The sequence below is a fragment of the Colius striatus genome, chromosome W, assembly GCF_028858725.1.
Source record: "Colius striatus isolate bColStr4 chromosome W, bColStr4.1.hap1, whole genome shotgun sequence".
NCBI lineage: Eukaryota > Metazoa > Chordata > Aves > Coliiformes > Coliidae > Colius > Colius striatus.
In genome coordinates this window covers 6,426,642-6,449,371 of record NC_084789.1, presented here as the reverse complement: position 1 = coordinate 6,449,371, position 22,730 = coordinate 6,426,642, and the positions used below count along the sequence as shown (strand labels likewise).

The window sequence follows — 22,730 nt, the reverse complement described above, 5'->3', positions numbered from 1 at the left end:
TGAATGGCAGCACAGCCTTCTGGTGAATCAGCCAGTCCTCACAGTTTGGTGTCATCAGAAAACTTGCTGAGAGCTCTGTCCCTTCATCCAGGTTGTTGACGAACATGTTGAATAAGACTGGCCCCAGAACTCCACTGGCCACAGGCCTCCAAATTGGCTCTGCTCCGTCGATCACCACTCTCTGGGCTCTGTCATTCAGCCAGATCTCAATCCACCTCAACATCCACTCATCCAAGCCACGCTGCCTGAGCTTTCTGATGAGGATGTTATGGGAAACGGTGTCAAAAGCCTTTCTGAAGTCCAGGTAGACAACTCTCCCCTGCTCTCCCCTCATCTAGTCTGCTAGTTATGCCCTCATAGAAGGCTATCAGGTTGGTCAAGCAGGATTGCCCCTTGGTGAATCTGTGTTGACTCCCCCTGATAACCATCTTTTCTTTCATGTGTTTTGAGATGGCATGCAGGATGAGTTGTTCCATCACCTTTCCAGGGATGGAGGTGAGGCTGACCGGCCTGTAGTTTCCTGGGTCCTCCTTCTTGCCTTTTTTGAAGACTGGAGTGACATTGGCCTTTCTCCAGTCCTCAGGCACCTCACCTGTGCTCCACGATCATTCCAAAATGATGGAGAGAGGCTTAGCAATCACATCACTTGGTGTCCTGCTTCTTCCACACAGGATCTTGAACTCTATCATCTCATAGTAACTGCAGCCAAGGCTGCCTCTAACCTTCACGTGCCTAACTAGGACTTGTCAGCACCGATTCATAGGTAGATAGATAAGTTCAGGTTATGGAAGGTTACTTATTAAAACTTATAATATTAGTTAGAAAATCGCACATATACTTTTATGAAATTGCTAGTCTTTTAAGCCCACAAACAGAGCTATTAGAACGACACAGCTATTTCTTGTAACATAACTATTGCTTAGCGCTGATAGTTTCAAGGCTGGTCTGTACCTGAACAAAATTATTATGGCTAGGTTATTACATTAGTGATGCAAGAGGACAATGAAAGAAGCATGATGGAGGCGTAACTGGGGGGGGACCAAGACGGGACTATGGGTGGGCCCTTTCCTGGAAATGTAATGAATATTCATTTTTGCTGTAAATATAAACTGAAAATCCAAAGACTGAGGTGGGCACATTTGGTGGAGAAATCCCCCGTGTTCCCCAGCGCTTAATAGTCACATTGGCTATTGAGTCCTGACTGGCTTCTTCACGGCATCAATTTGGCGACCCAGATGGGACCCTCTCTGCTTGGCTGCAGGACCTGGTAAGGAATAGGTCTCCCTAGGTTTGCACCCCAGGATTTGTCGGAGGTCCTCCTCACCCTGTCGGATCACTGCGGGAACAGACAAGGACCATCACAGAAATAAAGGTATTCTTTATTTTTGTGTGGGTTAGAGTCCCACTTGGGACTGAGACCGGTCATCGGAAGGGGAGTCTGTGATGCGTTGGGAGACGTCTTGTGTGGGACCTGTAAGTTGTGGGAGACGTCCACGTGCAAAAAAAAAAGAAAAAAACCCAAAAGAAAACCAACCAAACATTAACTGGGAATTAACAAAACAGTCTGGTCATCTTTGGGCTGATTGCACGGTCCAGTTACTGCTAGGCAGTTATTGCTCAGTCTAGTTAATTCACCAGGGAGTTGATGAAACCAGATGGTCATCTTTGGGCTGATTGCACAGCCCAGTTACTGCTACACAGTAACTGCTCAGTCTAGTTAACTCACCTAAGTCTGACTAATATAGACCCGGAATTTGTAATAAGGATTTCTGAGTTTTGCCTATCCCTGTACTTATTTTTGGTTGCCAATATATTTGTGAAGTATGTTAATAAGTTTTGTTGATGGGGTGTGTGTGTGACTGAGGCGTGCAAATAAGCACGAAGCGAGTGCGGAGTCCGGTTCTGCAGTTCTGATATTCTGTGAGGGATATGGCCAGAGAAGGACAAAGAGAATGATAATACTATAAATTGTTGGATTGTCTATGAGATTGTTTGTCCTGAAGACTTTTAAGCTAAATAGCATTTGTGTCTTAATTCTATTCCTAAGCACAATAACCTGTTTTAATTGGACAAAACTCAGGAGTTAGCCCAGCCGCCCCCTGTGGAGGAATTTCTAACTGAAAGAGGCCACGGCCTGGTAACAGTGATCAACCCATGCTTTGAGAACTAATGTGCAGATTGTCCTTGAGCAGTTCTCGACTGTGAGAAAAGAAGAAGAAAGAATGCCTACATGATAACAAGCTCGAGCAAGGAGAAGGCTGAAGCAGTATGTGAAACCACAAGGCTTATTGCAGAAAGCACAGCTGGCTTTTAGAGAAAGGACCAATTAGAAGTAGTGTAAACATGCTAGCTTTGCTGCTGATTATAAAAGTCTGATGCTTGTTAGTAAAATTTGAGTTATGACCTAACCATATTGATGTCCGTCATTTCTCCAGTGGTGCTCTCTCCGACAGCCCCCAACCACCCAGAATTGTCTGAGGTTGGTTGGAAAGCAAGGGGGTTTAACTGCTGCCAAAATGATTCAAATTGGACTATTAATATTAATCGGAGTAGCGGTTTCCATAGTTATTATCATTGTCTGTTGTTATATTTACAAACGCTGTCTGGCGAGCTGCCTGATGCTGTCTTGTGTTGTTTAAACTAGATAGCTTTGTGTGTGTGGAAACTCAGGATCAAAGGTGATTTTTAAGGAGTTTAGAGTGGTGAATTTGGCCTGAGCGAAGCGGAAGTTAGTTGTTTGTGGAAATTGAATGCAATGGCTGTAAAGGGTAGAAAGGAGCTGAGTTAATTGTGAGTCAATAATGGGGGTAAGGCAGAGTAGTGAAATACCTAAGAAGAATCCATTAGTCTGTATATTGGCTCATTGGAAGGAGATAGGAGGAGGACCCGGAGATAGTGTTGACAAAAAATCTTTGATTAAATATTGTAATCAGTGGTGGTTGATATATAAGTTGGATGATGAGGAAAAATGGCCCAAGAATAGAATTCTTAATTATAATACGTTGTTGCAACTAATGCATTTTATAGAGAAGGAAAATGGGATGTAATAGGCTATGCGGATATTTTTTTCACTCTCAGAAATCATCAGGATTGGCAGAGGGAGTGTAGATTAACTATACCACAGGACCCTCTAGTATTAGCTTTGGAGAAGGACAGAAACAAAAAGCAGGAAAGGTGACTGAAGAGATGTTGTTCTGCTTGTAGCATAGGGGAACGTTGTGTGAAAAATAAGGGATCTAGGAAAATTGAAGATAATTCAAAGGACAGTGAGTCCGAGGATGATTTGGTCAATGAGCCACTGGAGATGGAACCAAAAGTTATAGGTCTATTGAAAGAAACAGCAAATGAACCAAAAGTTATAGCTCCATAAAGAGAAACAGCAAATATTAGAGGGCAGTTTAAGGTAAAGGTTCCCTTTTCTGCCAGTGACTTAGAAGCTTGGAAAGCAGTGGCCAGAAGTTATTGAGATGATCCCTCTATGGTAGCAAAAATGTTTGGCCAGGTCGTTCAACACTTAGATCCGGATTGGGGAGATATAGATTTAATGCTGGATCAGATGACAGAGGCAGAGAAACAACTGATTTAGCAAGCTGCTCGAACCCGTGTACAAACCTTAATAAATGGGGGGTTCATTGAGTGGAAGCATAAATGATCATGTACCCCTAACCCACCCAGGATGGGATTCAGATAGCAGGGGTAACTATAAAAAAATAATGCAATATCAAGAATGGATAAAATTGGGGATAGAAACAACAGTTCCTAAGGCTGTGAACTTGTCTGCAATATATGCTGTAAAACAGGGACAAACTGAAAATCCAACAGAATTTTTGGACAGATTAAGAGAGACTATGAGAAAGTATACCACCTTGGACCCTTCCTCTGATGAAGGAAAACTGCAAATGGTTTCTTTGTTTTTAGGACAATCAGCTCCGGATGTTAGAAAAAAGCTTCAGAAGATAAGGGAACCTGATAATCGGGATTTAGAAAGATTGCTGAAAGAAGCATGGAGGGCATATAGAAATAGGGGAGAGGAAGAGACAAAGAAGCTGACAAAAGCGATAGTGGCTGTATTAGATCAGAAAGAAGATGGAGGAGGAGGAAGAAGAGGAATTGGAAGTGGTACGGGGGGGGGGGGGGTTCGTGAAAGTGGTAGAAAAGAGTTTTGTGGCAGGTTAGGACAGAATCAGTATTTGTATTGTAAACAGGAGGGGCATTGGAAGAGGGAATGTCCAAAGCTTTCACAAAGCCCTAGAAGGATAGTCTCTACTGAAATTAAATGATGGGGACCAGAGGAGTCTACCCTAGCAGATCCACTGGTTTTTAATAGATACCGGTGCATCTTTTTCCATTTTGAATCAAGAATTGTGGCCTATAAGTAAAGATTTTGTGGACAAAGTGGGAGCAACTGGCCATCGGAAAAGAGCATTCTTTTGTGAACCTCTCAAATACAAATTGGGGAAACACATTGGAATACACAAATTTTTATATGTTGCAGATGCTCCTAAATCCCCGCTGGATCAAGATTTATTAGAACAATTGGAAGCCAAAATAGAATTTAAACAAGAAGAGATATTATTTAAAGTAAAAGAAAATCAACTAATTGATATCCTGAGCCTAAATAAAATAACTCCTGCTAAAACTACTGGAGAAACAACAGTCTTCAAAGAAATTATTACTCAGATATATCTAGGAGTATGGGCTTCAGGAATTCCAGGAAGGAGTAAAAATGCTACCCTGATAGTGACTGAACTTAAGGAAGGTGCCACCCCTGTTCGAAAGAAACAGTATCCATTGAGATTGGAAGATCAAAAAGGAATAGAAAATCCAATTAATTATTTCATAAAACACAGACTCTTGGTAGAATGCCAATCAGAATTTAATACTCCTATTTTACTGCTCAAGAAACCTGATGGATCTTACCGAGTCGTGCAAGATCTCAGAGCAATAAACAATATTGCTAAAGACATACATCTGGTGGTACCTAACCCTTACATCCTGCTTACAAAACTTAGGGAGAATCAGATCTGGTTTACAGTGTTAGACTTGAAAGATGCTTTCTTCTGCCTGCCTTTAGCCATAGAAAGTCAAAAGTTGTTTGCATTTGAGTGGGAAAGTCCTACTTCTGGACAGAAAACCCAGTTTAGCTGGACAGTGCTACCTCAAGGATTTAAAAACAGCTCAACAATCTTTGGAAATCAATTGGCACGAGAATTAGAAAGCTGGGAAGCTCCCTCTAAGGAAGGAACTCTCCTGCAATATGTAGACAACTTGCTGATAGCAACTGAAACAGAATCAGACTGTATCCAGTGGACTGTAAGCCTAGTAAATTTTTTTGGACTAAATGGATACTGAGTTTCTCAACAGAAGGCCCAGATGGTTCACCGGCAAGTGACCTACCTGGGATATGAAGTCTCCGGAGGACAACGAGAATTGAGACCTGAGCGAAAGGAGGCTGTTTGTAAAACTCCACTACCTGGAACAGTGAAGGAACTCAGAACCTTCCTGGGAATGACAGGTTGGTGCCGGCTGTGGATCTATAAGTATGGGATAATAGTAAAGCCTCTCTATGAACTTCTGAAAAATAGCCCTACCAAATTGGTGTGGACAAGAGGCTCAGAATGCTTTTGATGTTCTGAAAAAGGAACTCATGAGAGTCCCAGCCTTGGGATTGCCAGATATTACAAAACCCTTCTGGCTCTTTTCTCATGAAAAAGAAAGCATTGCCTTAGGAGTTTTGGCCCAACATCTAGGGCCTCATAAAAGAGCTGTGGCCTACTTTTCCAAACAACTAGATGTAGTAAGCAAAGGCTGGCCAGGATGTTTACGAGCTGTGGCTGCTGTGATACTGAATATCGAGGAAGCTCGAAAATGTACTCTAGGCCAAAAGATGACAGTGATGGTCTCTCACACTATATCGGCTGTTCTGGAGTAAAAAAGAAATCACTGGCTTTCCCCATCCAGATGTTTGAAATATCAAGCTATCCTGGTGGAATCTGATGATATTGCAATAGAAGTCACTAACATTGTGAACCCAGCTTCTTTCCTTAGTGAAACGACTACTGAGCCATTGACCCACGATTGCCTAGAAACGATGGAGGTTGTATATTCCTGCAGACCAGACCTAAAGGAGAAGCCTTTGAATGATGCTCACGATTCCTGGTTCACAGATGGTAGCAGTTTTGTCCAACAAGGTACTCGTAAAGCTGGATATGCAATAACTACCACTGACAAGGTAATCGAATCTGCACCTTTACCTGTTGGAACATCTGCTCAGAAAGCAGAAATCATTGCCCTAACCACAGAGCATTAGAACTAGCAAAAGGGAAAAAAATATACAGACAGATTCTAAGTATGCTTTTGCAGTTGTACATGCCCATGGAGCAATCTGGAAAGAACGTGGACTTCTCACCAGTCAAGGAAAACAAATTAAACATACAGAAGAAATACATCTTCTGGAAGCTGTGCGATTACCAGCTAAAATTGCTATTATGCATTACTATGGACATATGAGAGGTAACACTGACCCAGAAAAAGGTAACAGATTGGCTGATATTGAGACTAAGTGGGCATCAGAAAGAGAATGTGAAGTCCAAATTTCAACTTTAATCCCAACTAACAAAAACAGCAAACTGGATGATCAAGAAGATGTTAAATATTCCAAATTGGATCAGGAACTAATGGAGGGCCTAAGGATAAAAGTCCCTCCTAAAGGATGGGCGGGATTAGAAGATGGAAGGACAATAATACCCTCCATCTTAATTTGGGGTCTGGTTAGAGCAGAACATAACAAAACCCATTGGGGAGCAGATTCCCTGTACAAATATCTTAATAAAAAATGGATAGGGAGAAATTTGTACACAGTAGTTCAACAAGTAACACAACAATGTGAAATATGTTTAAAAAATAATCCTAATACTGGGAATTGGGTACAATTTGGTACATTTCAGAAGGGAAATGCTTCAGGAGAAAATTGGCAAATTGATTTTTCAGAACTCCCAAGGAAAGGGGGTTGGACTCTATGCAGTTAAGCTAACTGGACAACAGCAAATACTCCTTAATCCTTCTTGGTCACTAAAGAAGGTGGACATGTCTATGCAAATTGATATCACTACTATCAACTCAAAATGTTCACCTTTTTTCAGTACCTCCAGTACTGGATGGTACTCTTGGTTGCAGTATAGAAAATTGTCCCGCTCTAAGCGAGATGTAACTGGCATGTTGGGAACTGGACTTGGAGCTTTAAATACAATAGACTTCGAGACCCTTGCTAATAAACTATTAGCAACTATTAATGAATAGCAAAAATTGGAACAACCCCTAAATTCTTCCTTGTGGAGCTTCGGAAATAATCAATGGATGATTTCAACCCTCTTTAAAGAATCTGAAAAAAGCATATACAGGTGACCATCAGCAAATAGCCCACGTTATAGGAGCTGTCCAAGATAATGTGTCCCTGGCACTGAGCTGTATCCAGGCTCAGCTGTGGATACAATCCACAGTGGCTACAATAATTCGAGAAGGAGAAAATGGACTCTTACCCATAGAGCTTAGGGAAGTCATCTGGGATCATGCCACTAGTTTTGAAATAAAATTCCAATCGTGGTGGCACTTTGTTAATTTTACGTATAACCAGGATACGAACCAAATTGTTGCTTTCGTATTAACTATACACAATGCAACGGTCTGTACCATTTATCCTATTGTGGCTCTAGGAATCTTTAAAGAAAATGTGATATTATACCCAGTAGAGCACCAGGAATGAGCTTATAAAAACAGGTACACCCATGTATGGCAAAATATTGATGTTGATGGTTGTTTGTCATTTTGAAAGATACTCTGATAACAATCCAAGGACTGTCCTAGAAAACATTGGAAAGGGTTGTATATGTTTAAGAACCCCTTGTGATAGTCTGTTAATAGATGACCTGAAAGTATCACTTCACAATCAATCAAATCTATGTATTTGCAACTTTACGAACATTTCAGGATATGACTTTACTCTATACCAAGAACTGTGTACCAAACTATACATGGCAGTTACATGTTAGATGATACTTTGTCACCAACTCCAATTGGAATGAACACCACGTTGGTCAGAAAGTTATTAGAACAACCTGATCTGCATAACTTTGTAGAAAAAGTAAAGGGAGATACTTGTAAGCTCTTAATTACAATTCACCATGACACCCAAAACATACATCGAGTAATAAAAAGAGTACAAGAAGAAGGGGCTTATCACTGGTGGGAAGCTCTATTTGGATGGTCTCCAGCCGCTAGTGGAATTTTTAATCGACTACTCCATCTTGTAGTAGTGGTACTTATACTGAATATATTATGCTTAGTCTTGATAATCGTTATATACATAAGAGTATGGCACATGATTTCCAACTTAACACAAGTTAGAAGCTTTTGCTTGTGTAAAAGGGTATAATTTGAATTATTATGCTTTGCAAAAGAATTTGCAAAGGGAGAATTGATTCATAGATAGATAGGTAAGTTTAGGTTATGGAAGCTTGCTTATTTAAACTTACAATATTAGTTAGAAAATCACACATATAGTTTTATGAAATTGCTAGTCTTGTAAGCCCACATCACCTATTCCCTACCCCCCTGAGCCGCTGAGGGGGGAGGAGGTTGGGAGCAGTGAATTGGGCCCAGGAAGAAAGGAGGGATGGGGGAGGGAGATCTTAAATCACTGGTTGTAATTTTCTCATCATCCTTGACATGATAGCCTTTTCTGGTAAGGGGGAAGGGGCTATAAAGATGGCTCCTGTAAGAAGTTGCTCAAAACTCTCCCCAGCTCTGAGCCAGACCCACTTCTGGGGCTGAGCCAATTAGACGCTTCCACGATCACTTTTTAAGAAGAAGCTGGAAGAGGAGGTTTCTTTCCTCCATCTTCTTTCCTTCTTCTGCCCCTTCTTCTTCTTCTGGCTGGTGGTGGTGCAAGGAGTAGGAACAGTGAGAGAAACAACCATGCAGACTCCAAGGTCAGTGATGAAAGAGAGGAGGAGGTGTGCTGGAGCAGAGAGTCCCCTGCATTCTATGGAGAGAACTGGTGAAGCTGAGATTTATTTTCATTTCTTTAAAGACCCCGCATTGGCGGTAGAGACTCATTTTGAAAATGAGCCCGCATCAGGGGCAGTGACTCATTTGGCTAAAGCTGACCCTGGACCAGGGGCAACGATTCACTTCATTAAAGGTCCCAAGCCAGGGGCAGTGATTTTGGCCGGAGGAGGCCGTGTCCCGAAGGAGGGACCCTTTATCACTATGGCCAGAGCAGGCCGTGTCATGAGGAAGGGACCCAATATCCACAGCTGTAACTGTGGGGAGGAACCCACGACAAAGCAGCTCATTAAACTTATGTCCAGAAGAGACCTTGTCCCGAGAGAGGGACCCTGCAACTGCAGAAACTGCAACCGCGGTGAAGAATCCATGCCAGAGATATTCACCAAGGACTGCATCCCGTGTGAGGGAACCTGTATCGGCAGAAGCCGCAGCTGTTGGGAACAGCCCACACCAGAGAAGTTTGTTAAGGACTGTGTTCCGAGGGAGGAACCCCGTGTTGGAGCAGGGGAAGAATGCCAGGAGTCGTCCTCATCTGAGAAGACAGAAGCGGCAGAGCCCATCTGTGAGAGACTGACCACATCCCCCATTCCCTGCCCCCCTGAGCCGTTGGGGGGGAGGAGGTAGAGATATCGGGAGCAGTGAGCTGGGCCCAGGAAGAAAGGAGGGATGGGGGAGGGAGATCTTAAAGTGCTGGTTGTAATTTTCTCATCATCCTACTCCCTTTTTGCTTCTATTCCGTTCTGTTTTCTTGTAGAATAAACTTTCCTACTTTCCTCTCTAAGTCGAGTACTGGAGTCTGTTTTGCCCAGAACCATAATTGGCAGTGAGCCCTCCCTGCCCTTGTCTCAATCCACAACAACCTTGCTTATCTTTTTACTCCCATTTTGCTGGGTCCTCCGCCATCCTAACGAGGGTGGGGGTGAATGGGGGCACCGAGCGAGAGACTGTCGTGGTGCTGCTGTGCTAGCTGGGCCAAACCACGACAATCCTACTCCCTTTTTGCTTTTTGTTCTGTTCTGTTTCTTGTAGGTAGTAGAATAAACTTTCCTACTTTCCTCTCTAAGTCAAGTACTGGAGTCTGCTTTGCCTGGAACCGTAATTAGCAGTGAGCCCTCCCTGCCCTTGTCTCATTCCACAACAACCTTGCTTATCTTTTTACTCCCATTTCACTGGGGCCTCCACCATCCTCAGGAAGGTAGGAGTGAATGGGGGGCACTGAGCGAGATACTGTTGTGGTGCTTCATTGCTGGCTGGGCTAAACCACAACATCCACTTACCAGTCCTCTTTGTATATCCCCTCATTGATTGTTATAACTGTTTCTCCTTAACTTGTTTTGTTATAAAACTGTTCTTATTTCAAGCTATGTGGGTTTTTCCTTTTTCTCTGGTCCCCTCCCCCCCCCCCAACACCTTGCAACCACATCAACATCTCTAGTTCCTCCTACTTATTCCCCAAGCTGCATGCATTGGTGTACAGCAAGCTAATCATCATTCTGTGATTCTGTGCAAAAGGACCATTTCCAGAGGGACAGGCACACTTTAGATTCAGGTAGCATTTGAGTTTATAGTGTACAACCTCTTCGTGATGTACTTACTAATATACAACTACTGCAGAAGGCACTGTCAGCAAAGAGAGGAATTGTTGAGCACTACACTCAGCAACACTAGAATAGACTGCCAGCCTCATTTCATCACCTTCTTTCAAAGAGGGTTTAATTAAAATAGTGTCTTGTGACTCATCAAATTTGATAGGTTATTCAGGGACCACTCTTACAAGCATCTTGCTTTTGCTCTGTACTGCTGGCTGGAAAAAGTTATTTGCGGACAGTTAAAAGGTTACTGATGCTGCTACTGTGTTTCTGGGCATTATCAGAACTGTATTTGCTTAGTCAAAGACATTATACTGTGCACTAAAGGTTTGCTTACCTTTCTTATTATCCTTTTAGAAATTTGAAGGATTTGTTCCCAAAGCATTACTCCAAACCAACTAATAGACAACTGCAGCCCTATCACTGTTGCCTTTGGCCTTCAGACTCCAGAACAAGACAGGGCATCAGCAGGGCACAAATTTTGGTCTGATGCTTTACTGCACATTTTAAATTGACCAAGAACATAATTCTATATCACATCTAAACTTATTAAACCTTTCCCAGGTTAGGGAAACAAGTTAGTTGCGTAGTACTACAAGGTTTTCTTACAGCCACCTACAAGCTCTCTTCAATAAATGTCAACTTCCTTCACCCTGTTCCCTCAATTTTTGTTTCTGGCTAGCCATCTGAAGACATAAGGGCTATAAGTGCCTAAAAATTAAGCAACTTGAGCATCAGCAGCCACTGAAGCAACCTGATATGACCTCTTCCCTTCCTGCATGTTTATTTTTCACTTAACACTGAGGCAACAGGGCAACCTTCTTAAAACTAGACAGACAGAGGAACACAGTAGAGCAGAGCCCAGTGTGAGAGTAGAGGACCTCAGAAGTATAACAGAAGGAGATGCATAGACAGGGAAACAAGAACAAAAACAAAACAAGGATGCATAAACACAGAAACGACGTGATAAAATTGATGCCAGAAACCACTGGTGCAAAGAGATAGATGACAAGCTGGAAAGGCTTGAAGGAACAGCATAGAGATGACCAAGACAGTCCACCTGACACATAACCACTTAAAGCTGAATGACTACTTAGCTGTGCTGCTAGACAACAAGGACAACTCAGAGAAGCATGACTTGACACAGTCAAGCAATTTCAAGGGGACTGTCTCATCAACAGAAGAGAAGAAGAAAAAATTTACTACCAAGAGTGACTGATGGGGAGCCGCTGGGACGCTGAAGTGGGTTTTAATTATTTCCATGGTTCTTCTATTGGTGTTTTCCCTGAAGTTTTTATCTACATTCCTGTTCTTTTGAAAGGGCTCTGACAGGTCAAGTTGGAAACATCCTACCAGTAATGGTACCTGGAACAGCTTTCTCAGTGATAACTAAAGCCAATTTAACTATTTGTCAAGAAGGACTGGTCTCTTGTTCCTATATCCCTCATTTTGGGGTGCAAGTATGTCTATATTCCAGATCACATGAATTTTCTAAAATAACTCCTACCTACGATTCAATAAATGAAAAATCTATTTATTATGGGTCAGAGAAGACAAAAAAGCCTGAAGTTATCAACCACAATCAAATCAGCATATCTATGATTTTCAGAGACCTGATCTTGCAACTTCCATTTTGCTTGCTAATACACGCTGTGTAGTCTGACAGAACTATTTCAAAAAAACACTTCAAAAAGAAAATAACATTTTTCTTCTCCCTACATTACATTCATGAACTATTACTGATTTTATCCTGGGAAACAGTCAAAAGCAGTTTCATGCAAATGATTGATTTCTAATGTGTCATAGGTACTCCAGATTTAGACAGTGGTTTGTCACTAGAACTACTTGTTTCAATGCAAGTGAAAGGCTATAACCAACATCAGGATTCTGAATATAGCCTTATACAACAAAACAAAACTAAGCAGTACATGTTGCTAAAAGTTAAGAATGTCACATCAAGGCTTCCCATCTGTGTAAGTGTTCAATCACTGCTACACAATTGAGATCTCTTGCATAGACTGATAGTAAAATGCTGATCACAGCAGTTGACCACAGTACAAAACAGATTCTGTTTTCATTTCCTACAGCCTCCAAATAGATGACATCATCCCCAAATCTGCAGTAAATGCTTCTGTTTTGTACCTGTCATGGTTTTGTGAGGAGTTGCTTTTGCTTGGTAACAGAGGGAGGGGGTTGCAGTGCAGGTCTAGTAAAGAGTTCTCAGACTTTGCCCCAGCTCTGAGGTTCAGACCTACCTCTGGCCCAGTCAGTCCAATCTGGCGTCTCTGCCAGCACTATTTAAGGACAGGATTTGAAGTGCATAGGAAGAGGTGGAAGGGAAGGGTAAGATGGAGGTGACCATGCAGACCCCACAGCCAGGAAAAGACAGAAGGAGCAATGCAGGACCAGAGATATCCTTGCAGCCTGCGTCAAGAAGTAGAGACCCTGTACCAAAGGGGGTGAGAGATGGAGACTCCGGGTCAAAGGGAGCGAGCAGTTTAGACCCCAACCCAGAGAAGATGAACTGGGGTTGCAGCACCCTGTCAGAGCAGCCCATGCAGGGCCACCCAGTGTGTGGGAGACCCCAAGCTGGAGCAAGGGAAGATTGGCAAGGAGCACTTCTCCTCAGGAGTGAGGGAAGTGGAAAGAGAAAGGAAAGGACTGACTGCATCCCCATTCCCTGCTCCGGGCACTGTTTATAGGGGGAAGAGGTAATGACACTGGGCTCAAGGCTCTGAGCCCGGGAAGAGGAGTGGGGGAAAGGTGATCTTAAAGAGATAGTTGCACTTGCATAATTTGCCCTACTCTGTATTATTTTTCCATTGGATATTTCTGTTTGTTATGTTCTGGTTGGAGGCAGATTAAATTAAATTTTGTCTTCTTCCCCAAGCTGAGTAGCCTGGTCTGTTTTGGCTGGGACCATAAGCAGCAATTAAGCCCTCCCAGTCCTTTGGGACTTCCGAAGTCTATGGTACTTAAGTGCGATCGTGGTCTTTTGTCCCTGGATGGCCCTAAACCAGGACAGGACCTCTAACAGTTCTGCAAACATTGAGCACAGACAGCTGCACGGAGGTACTTCCCTTTCATTAAGTATAATCATGCTGAGCCACTGAATAACAGCTCTTTGGATAAAGATGTTGAAAAATTAGATTTGACATGTGGCAATTCCATGCCCTGCAGGGAAAAAAAAAAAAAAGGAAAAAAGAAAAAAAGAAAAAGTTACACTTTCATTAGTCTTAACATTAAAAAAAAAGCGCATTAAATGTATCTACAGTAATTCCTTTTAAGTGCTATTGCAACCCAGGAAATAAGGTACATATGGTTCTTGGTCTATTTTAAGATCAACAAGAACAAATCAGATCCTCCTTGAAGCAAATACAGGTATGGAGTTTCCATTCAATTTTCAATATCCCCTGGTTAAAACAAATCTAATGAAATGTCTTCATCTCATGGGATATAACTACAAGTGGTCATCCAATGCAGAGCACTGAGAACAGGGGGTGGAGAGAGGAAAGGATGAGATATATCTGCTGCATAGACACTCCAAGGATCAACAATCCAAGCAACTGTGTTAAGGGATCTAAATTTTGAAGGGCAGCCTATGACAAACTGATTTACTTTGTTATTTCCAGTGCAATGATTGAGCAGCAGAGGGACAGGAACCAATAAAATGTCACTTTTAAAAACTTTTCCAGAATACATGAGTAGGAAGGACAGGGAGAAAATTGCCCCTGAAGAGTAGGTCTGTGTGCAGATCTCTTTATTGGATTAGGAGACAACACTTTAGCAATGACAATAACATGCTAGGACCAGTACTATTTAATCATAGAATCATAGAATGGTAGGGGTTGGAAGGGACCTTTAGAGATCATCTAGTCCAATCCCCCCTGCAGAAGCAGGTTCACCTATATTCATTAATGATCTTGATGAGGGAACAAAGGGCACTGTCAGCAAGTTTGCTGATGATACTAAACTGGGGGGATTGGCTGACACACAAGAAGGCTGTGCTGCCATTCAACGAGACCTGGACAAGCTGGAGAGTTAGGCGGGGAGAAATCTAATCAGTACAGGTTGGGGAATGAACTGTTAGAGAGCAGTGTAGAAGAAAGGGACCTGGGGGTCTTAGTGGACAGCAGGATGACCATGACTCAGCAATGTGCCCTTGTGGCCAAGAAGGCCAGTGGCATCTTGGGGTGTATTACAAGGGCTGTGGTTAGCAGGTCAAGAGAGGTTCTCCTACCCCTCTACTCTGCCCTTGTGAGACCACATCTGGAATATTGTGTCCAGTTCTGGGCCTCTCAGTTCAAGAAGGAAAGAGTTCAGTGCAAGGCCACCAATATGATGAATGGAGTGGAGCATCTCCATTATGATGAAAGGCTGAGGGAGCTGGAGCTCTTTAGCTTAGAGGAGACTGAGGGGTTATCTCATTAATGTTTACAAATATGTAAAGGATGGTTGTCAGGAGGATGGAGCCAGGCTTTTCTCAATGATGGCCAATGATAGGACAAGGGGCAATGGGTATAAACTGAAACGCAAGAGGTTCTAAAAAATTACAAGGAAGAATTTTTTCAGTGTGAGGGTGAAGGAGCACTGAAACTGGCTGTCCAGATGGGGTGTTGAATCTCCTTTTCTTGGAGACATTCAAAACCCACCTGGACGAGTTCCTCTGTGACCTACTCTAGGTGGCCCTGCTCTGGCAAGGAGGTTGGACTAGATGATCTTTTAAGGTCCCTTCCAACCTTTAAGATTCTGTGATAGCATCTTCCTAGTAGTGACTAACATTAGGAAAAATTGGTTCTTCACATTGTGCCCTTGCTTAATGTGGCATAGTGGGCAATTAGACCTTCTGCTTCAGTACACATCCATCGATGAGAAGCTGAAGACAGCTCTTTTACATACTCTCAGAGAAGCACAGCATCCCTCACTCCACTGTTCCCTATAGATGCACTGCATTAGATACCTAGAGTTACTCAGCTGTCCTGTCAAATCTCACTCTGTTCCTGAAAGACACTGCACTCGTTAAAAATAGACACTATTTGGGCTGGTCAAGGATTTAAAACTATTAACTGACAATGGACATCTCTATTCCTCTTTTAAGATTGTGTGTATTTGGGACATAAGGTAATTTGCCATACATTTCACCCAAAATAAGGGAAAGCCTTACAAACACTGAGAAAACACAGTATGCTAACATATCGGTTCTTCAATCACTGAATCACCTACCAGCCACTCAAGTTTCCAATGAAGCTGAAGCTTTTATATCACAGAAGCCCCTAGAACTACGTTCCACATGCAAAAGCATATGAAAACTGAAAATTACTTCTAGATAGCCCTGTGGGCAAGAAAGATCAGTGCAACTGTTTCCTTTGGCCAGAGACTGACATGCCAAACAAGGGTATAGAAGATGCACCTATTCTAAATTCACATTTAACTGTTGCAGCAAATGGTTGACCTCATTAAAATGGACTGCAAACAAGAGACCTATCACAAGAGAAAAGTATCTGCAACTAACATCTAACCAACATCTTGGCCTGACTTCGAAACTCAGCATACAAGGGGATAGCTCAGATTCTGTCAAGTCCAAAAGTAGATGTAGATTTTAGGTAATTATCACTAGTAGGAATGACACTCCAAGTTATTTAAAGATCATCTAAACAGAAAAGCAGAGGAAAAATTATTATTTTACCTTTTTTTTTTTTTGTTTGAGATCAACTTGACTAATCTAGAAGCTACAATGTCACCAAGAAAAGGGTGGTAAATTAAAAACAGAAGCACCATCTTCCCCTCCTCGATACACAATGGAAGCTATACATATAGATATTTGCCTGGTAAATCACATCAGAAAATATAAGTATAATGTGCAACTCCTATATTCTAGGGAAAAAAAAGCAAGAAAAGATGACCCAGCACTCATACTACCAATGAGGGCTACGATAACCTCACAATACAGTAATGAAACAAGTCCCAAATTTGAGGAGTGAAGTAACTGCTTTTAACTACTATTTTCCTAGACCTAAAGTTTGCATGGCAAATACCTACCACTTCTGAGAGCTTAAAATAGGCAGGTGGAAAACATCTAGTAACTATTAACAATTTTAGCTACTCCAGCTTAATTAGCACAAGACTTCATACTACTGAGTCAAAGCTTTAATCTTAGCACTAGCCAGAGCCAGATATATGCATTAACTTTTCTAGTTAATCCTACCACTTAAGAAAACTAATATTTCATTGTAACTTTTCTTCAATGAGAGAGACTGATAGCTAGAGAAAGCTGCTAGCTTCAAGAACAAAATACCCCATTTAGTCTGTTCTTTTGTTCAAGATGTATGAAAAAAAAAACAAACAGTAGAATATCCTGCACATTTAAAATTTATGTCTGGAACCCAGAGCAGCATAAGCTAATTAAAATGTTGCTCTATTTGTTGCAGCAATACTTCAATAAGCAACAAGCTGACTCTGAAGTACTTGAATATTATTAATACTTCAGACTTCCCAGTTATCAATGAGGATAGCTAGAAAAAGGTTTCCAAAATGCTGTCAACAGAGTAAAATAGCTTTTGCCATTAACCAGAACATTCCCTTTTAATAAAAAAATACCAGAGTCTGTGCAGTTTCAAGCTTTTTCTTCTTATGCTCTTTGATCAAGAGGTGTACAGGCAGCTGATCTTGTATTATTAGAGACATGGTCAACTCTCTTGACCATACCAGGACCTACTCCCTATACTGACACAAGAACTCAAATTATTTTATTGCAGAAAGCCATTTATATCCTTTTGATAAATAGTAACTGGAATTTAATGCATTTGAACATACTACAGCAATTAAATGACTACTTAAAAGAATCCATTCCAAAAAAGAGATATTCAACTGTCACCTTTTCCCTGTTAAAGCTCAGAAGAGAAATGGTAGTATTTATTGATAGTTATGGTTTTGTTTAGACACTTGGTGAAATACAAATGATTATGGAATTACTTCAACCAAGAAGACAAAAACATCTAGCAAGAAATCAAGTTGGACAAAAGTTTTAAAATGGAAAAATAAAGTCTGCCAGAAGGTCAAACATCAATTGTCATTTAATCTATTTGAACTTAGCCAAAATACGTCTACTGCATTGTACAAGAATAATGGGGGCAGTGTTACAGATTGATCAATTTTTTCCTCTTATACTAGAATCACATGTGCTACCCACTCTCAACACACATTTTCCCAGCAAAACTCAGTATGATACTGACAGAAAACACAGCCTATTAAATTAACCATTCCACCTACAAACAACTCTGCCTGCTCTGCAGCAAGCAGGCTAAAACCTTGAACTTGGTATAGCAGGGCACTCTGCCTAGTGAAAAGATGCAAGATGAAAGTCATGGTGCCTTTAGTGGCAAAGGCTGTTACAGACCAGCCCAACTCAACTATCTCCAAAAATAACTGAGAAGGATGAGAAAACTCCTGAGCTAATGGGCAGTGAAACAGACATCTCAGATAAAATTGTTGCAGGAAACAAGATGGTCCTGATAGCTCTGCAGAGATGTAAATTCAGCAACAGATGACTGTCAGTCAGTCCCTTTATTCTATAAAAGCCCAGTCCCATTCTGTGGGGTGAGAGGATTTTTGCATACTCTCCTTTGGAGTGTGTCTGAAAATCTTCCCCTTGAGTGAGGATGCCCCTCAGGGTTACCCTCTGGAGCTGAGAAAAAGACAATCTCCCGCTGTCTTTAATATGGGTGAGTAACATCATTCTCTATGAAATAAGTAATCATCAAACTAGTTTTAAACTGTTAATTAATAATAAGTAGTAGCTACAGTACTCATATGCAGTAGTAAGTGTTCCTCTAACCCATTGCCTACTAAACCAGAAAACCCATATTCTTATCCTGATTGAGACTGTATATGAAATATAGTTCCAATTCAAATTATATCATCATTGTATAAAAATAAAATTCTGTTTCATTATGCTTTCCAAGTTTGACATCACTATCCTGAGGCCGGGGGACACTGGGCATGGGAACCACTGCTTCAAATCCTGATTATACCCTCAGTCCAAGCAATATAAATACATTTAAAACCATTAGCAGCCTTCTCCCACTCCCTACAGGATCTCTCCCATAATATGGTTAAAACTGCTGAACTTTTCCAGTTGACATGCCTCTTTTTCACTAACACATCTGTTTCTCTTAACTAAAACAGACACATTCCTAGAATACGAGTTCCTGGCAAATGCACTTAATTTAGAAGCCACTAATCATGGAATGGTTTGGGTTGGAAGAGACCTTTAAAGATCACCTAGTCCAACCCCTCAGCCACCAGCAAGGACATCTTTCACTAGATCAGGTTGCTTAAAGCCCTGTTCAACCTGGCTTTGAATACTCCCAATGATGAGGCATCAAAAAACTACTCTGGACAACCCCCGTGTCTCACCACTCTCACTTTAAATAAAGTTTCTCCCTCATGTCCCATCTAAATCTACCCTCTTTCAGTGTCATCTCTCAGTGTTGCCTGTTTTCCAGGAAACACCCCTGTTCACAGTAAGTTACTCCACCAAGTACACACTTTGAGATACAGGAAAGCAGAAACTCTAAAAACTTCCTACTACTGAAGCACTTAAGAGCTGATTACAACATACCTGGAAAAGCATGCTCACCAAAATGCTTTTTTTGTGAAATTACAACATAAAACTCACACCATCTCAAACCTTCCTGATGTTCAAAACATACCCTCCTAAGCTTGGTTTCCTTTTGTCTTGACAGTGCTAACATGAGGAATGCTAATTCCATCTTAGGTGCTACAGATATGTGGGAACACAACAGAAGGTTGACGAGATGACTGTAAATATACTCAAATGACTTGTAGTTGGAGTGCCAAAAACCACATATTTCAATGATGCTAATTGTTGCTTAGCCCTGTGTGCACAGCAAGTAGAATAACCTTGTTTAAATAACACAGGTCTGTGCTTGTCTGATAGGTGCCTCTGAGTCTTTCTCAAGATTCCTTCTTTCTTTTTGGTTTTATGCATCTTCTTCCACCAGTCAACCTGTCACTGATACAGTTTCATCTTTCAGTGCTGGTTCATTTTGTCATTAATTCACGTGGCAGTCAAACCAACAGGTATCTGTCTTCATCCAATCCTTCTCATCAAGGCTGAGACAAGAAAATAAGCATATACAGAAATGGACATCTGAAAAGATCATAGGTTTTGCAGCACTGAAGGACAAAACTAACAGACAAGAGAAAGAAACAAAATCTCACTGTTCAAGGTGAATGCTCACTTCAGCTATTTTCATACATTTTCTGAGTTGATGTCTCAGCAGGGACACACTCCTTCCCATAGTAACTCAACAGAAAAAAAAAAATCAAATAGAAATATAAAGAAGTGATTCAACCAAATAAAAATATGGTCCCATTGCAGTAATGCCTAAATAAGAACCAATCTTGTTTCATCTCCGGATATAGTACCTGTTAAACCTCCTTTCATTTTTTCCATCTAAACAGGACTGAATGGCTGTATTAAAAAGACTTAGATGGAAAACACTATCGGTAGTTAACATCAAATTAAATTCCATTACCAGAAGTCATATTTTAAACAAGCATGTTGAATTTGTTTTAATTAAACATAGAACTGGTGCATAATGGTGCATAAAGAGGAGGAAACTATTTTGAAGTGAATTCTTGCACCTTAATTATTTCTTGAAAAGGCTTCTTAGAGAAGACCAGAGCTGGTAGCAAAGATTAAGTACTGCTCTTTAAAAAACCAAACACACAGGGACAGAAGTATCATTACAAGCTATCAAAAAATCCCAAACCTCTGACATACAAAAACAGCAGCAGACACCTGAATAGGCTTGGCAAAGTGGCAATACCCACACCAAGTACATTTCTACAATTGAATTCATTAACAACACAAGAAGTTTAAGTTGTCTTGATCAAGCTTGTCTAGGGTAGAAACGTGGAAGCTTATCTTTGTGCAGAGTCAAACTGAGGTTGCCCTCAGCTATAGTATTAGGGATACTCAGGATATATTATAAAACCAGAATACAGTAAGTAAAAGAGCTGCTTGCTGTGATGTGTTTTAGAAAATTTCAATGGCCAACACTACCTGAAAGCAGTACACTCCAGTGCCAAGAATAAACATCTTCCTTGCACTCTCTTGGTTTCGGAGTTCTCAAACAGCAAAGGTCACTATTTAGGACTGCTTAAATGGAAATATAGTCTAACAACGGACTGAAGAGTTCAGGAATGGAAGCCACAAGTAATAGGGGAAAGAAAACAAAGCACATCTGTTAAAGTTCATTTTATGTTGATGTTACTAGCAGTGAAGATACACAAACATGCAGACAATCCTCACCCTCTGAGAAGTAAAGCAGAGCAACTACCCAATCCCTAAGATGTAACTTTCAGTTGCTAAACTAAACATACTGCTTCAGAAAGCCTTTATTTATCACGGGTGTCATTTCTCCCTCCCTGCTATGCAGTGGTCAGCAGCTATGTTTAGACCAGATACTCAGTAAATCTCTAAGCTTCATAAACTAATCTCTACACTCACCTACCTTAAACTCAATTGTTTCCTTATAAAATGAGCTTCAAGATTTACATCTCCTCACTTAAAAAAACCTGAAAAGGTCTGCCCTCTCTCTGTGCAAGACAACTCAATTTTATCCTCCAAGCAATGCAATCCTACACTTGTAGTGGATGTTTGGAGCAGATGAGTTTTAAGACTATTGTAGACTAGAAGCCTACATTTCCCCACAATCACAGAATGATCTTTCTATCACGAATATACTGAGCAAAATCCAGAAACTTGGAAGGTACTTGGAGTGACAGACATCCTCCCAACGATAAGAGCATATGAAGAATGGCGAGAAACACAGCAACGGCAAGGCTGTTTTTGCAACTGAGCAGCTGATTGAGGTGAGCAAAAGTTTTCTGAAGAATGGAAAGCCAAGGAGGAGCAAAGAAACCCACCAAGAGCCAGTAGCTTTCACAAGGGGGGTAGGTCTTGCTGGAAGGCGGAGCTGAAGCGACTGTGGGAGATTTAAACGGTCACCAAGGAGCACAACACATCAGCCAGGGTGGAAGTAGCAGTTAGAGCATGGAGAGTGAGCAGGTTCTAGCAGCTTGATGAGGGAATGATGATAGCTATGGACTGAGCATGCTCAACAGCTACCCAGACTGAACCACAGAAAGAACACACAACCACCCAGGTGTCGGGATGCAGGATGTACCCTACTATCAAGCAGAAGGGCAGAAGCACTGCTATGGAAGATGTGTCTAGGTGGAAGAATTCCTCTGCTTAGTGGCAGAGCTCCAGGACAAGCTGAGTAGGTTGAGGAGCATCAGCGAGTGTGAGCAAAAGACAGACTACTGGGATTGTACCCTACCTTCCCCGCGATAAGATACCTGATCCAAGGGATTCTCTCTCCTCTCTTTGCCCAGATGAATCCAACAACACAAGGGACAGAGGGCAATGGAAACGGGTTGCTGCCTGGCACAGCAGACGTGTGTTTTCTACAACTACTCCATCCACCCAGGTGTCCTTGTCCTTGCAGAACAGGTATATGGCTCTTCAAGCAAAGTGGGGCAGTGATCAGGATGAGGGCTCACCCCAACTGGAGCAGTTACCAACATTCAGGCAGCCAGTGCCCAGTATCAAAACAGTTTCTACAAAGAAAAAAAGATGGGTCACTGTCATAGGACACTCCCTTCTGAAGGGAACAGAAGGGCCAATATGCAGACCTGACCCACTTAGGGAAGTCTGCTGCATCCCTGGGGTATGGATCAAAGATGTGAAGAGAAAACTCTCTACCCTGGTACAGCTGTCAGACTATTATTCATTATTGATTTTTCAGGTGGGCAGCGATGAAGCTATGACCAGAAGTCCAAGGGCTATCAATGGAGACTGCAGGACCTTGGGACAGCTGGTTAAGGGATCAGGAGAACAAGTAGTGTTCTCCTCTATCCCTCTGGTTATGGGGAAAGATGAGGTAAGTAACTAAAAGACACAACAGATTAATATCTGGCTCCAAGCCTGGTACTACCAACAAAATTTTGGGTTTTTTCAGCATGGGGCACTTGACAGGGCAC

The 22,730-nt window shown here is 41.6% G+C and overlaps 1 protein-coding gene across 5 annotated transcripts in view; it reads right to left on the bottom strand.

Moving 5' to 3' along the window:
- The window catches only part of LOC133628391 (ubiquitin-associated protein 1-like), a 78,190-nt gene that overhangs the window by 42,224 nt on the left and 13,236 nt on the right, over positions 1-22,730 (bottom strand). The window contains exon 1 of one of the 5 annotated variants that reach the window (XM_062016516.1): positions 22,047-22,307. The exons of the other annotated variants lie outside the window; for them this stretch is intronic. The gene's annotated coding sequence lies outside the window, so the exon portion shown is untranslated. Of the gene's footprint in view, positions 1-22,046; positions 22,308-22,730 lie in introns of those variants that run through there. 5 annotated transcript variants of the gene reach the window in all.